Source organism: Cebus imitator, unplaced genomic scaffold, assembly GCF_001604975.1.
Source record: "Cebus imitator isolate Cc_AM_T3 unplaced genomic scaffold, Cebus_imitator-1.0 Scaffold933, whole genome shotgun sequence".
NCBI classification, from domain to species: Eukaryota; Metazoa; Chordata; class Mammalia; order Primates; family Cebidae; genus Cebus; species Cebus imitator.
In genome coordinates this window covers 83580-84792 of record NW_016108248.1, presented here as the reverse complement: position 1 = coordinate 84792, position 1213 = coordinate 83580, and positions in this window count along the sequence as shown.

Sequence of the window (1213 nt, the reverse complement as noted above, 5' to 3'; positions counted from 1 at the left end):
TTTTTCAGCTCCATCAATTCAGTTACATTCCTTTCTATTCTGCCCATTCTCATTAACATTTCGTCAAATCTTTTTTCAAAGTTCTTAGTTTCTTTGCATTGGGTTAGAACGTGTTCTTTAAGTTCACGGAAGTTTCTTACTACCCACCTTCTGAAGTCTGATTCTGTCATTTCATCACACTCGTTCTCCCTCCAACCTTGTTCCCTTGCTGGTGAGGAGTTGTGATCCCTTATAGGAGAGGTGTTCTGGTTTCGGGTGTTTTCATCCTTTTTGCACTGGTTTCTTCCCACCTTTAAGGATTTATCCAACTGTCGACTTTGTAGTTGCTGGCTTTCACATTGGGTCTCTGAATGGACGTTCTGTTTGTTGATGATGAGGTTATTTCTGTTTCTTGGTTTTCGTTCTGACAGTCTTGGTCCCTCTGCTATAGGTCTGCTGAGATCCATTCCAGGCCCTGCTTGTCTGGGGTTTAACTGCAGCAGCTGCAGAACAGTAAGGGTTATTACCAGTTTTCTTCTTCTGCTATCTTTGTCACAGAAGGATACCCGCCAAATGTCAATCTGATCTGTCCTTTATGAGGTGTCTCTTTGGATATACAGGGTTCAGGGAGCTGCTTGAGGAGAAAGTCTCTTCTTTACAATAGTTCAAATGCTGAGCTGTGAGCTCCATTGTTTATTCGGAGCTGCTGGGCAGGTACATTTAGGTTTGCTACAGCTGAACTTATAAACCGCTTTTTGTTCCCAGGTGCTCTGCCCCAGGGATTTAGGGCTTTATGAGTCTCCGTTATGCTGCTGCCTTCATTTTCTTTTTTCCTTCAGAGCTGCCCTGCCCAGCAAGGAGGCAGCCTAGTCACTGTCTGCCTGTATAGGTTTTGCTGAGCTGCTGTGGGCTCCACCCCGCTGCCAAATGAACTTCCCTGCAGTCCTGTTTATATGGATGTAGTTAGAACTGCCTTGGCAATGGTGGCCCGCCCCTGTTGAGGTGGAATCTCTCTGCAGTGGTGGGTTGCCTTGGCAACGGCGGGCTGCCTCAGCAATGGCGGGTTGCCTTGGCAACAGCGGGCTGCGTCAGCATTGGCTGACTACCTCCCTAGAGGCGGGCTGCCTCGGTAGTGGCGGACGCCCCTCCCCCACAGAGCTGGACCATCCCGGGTTCAGATGCGCTTGCTGTGAATCTCTCAATCCAGAGAGTTTCCGATTGTTGTTCTTTTGTG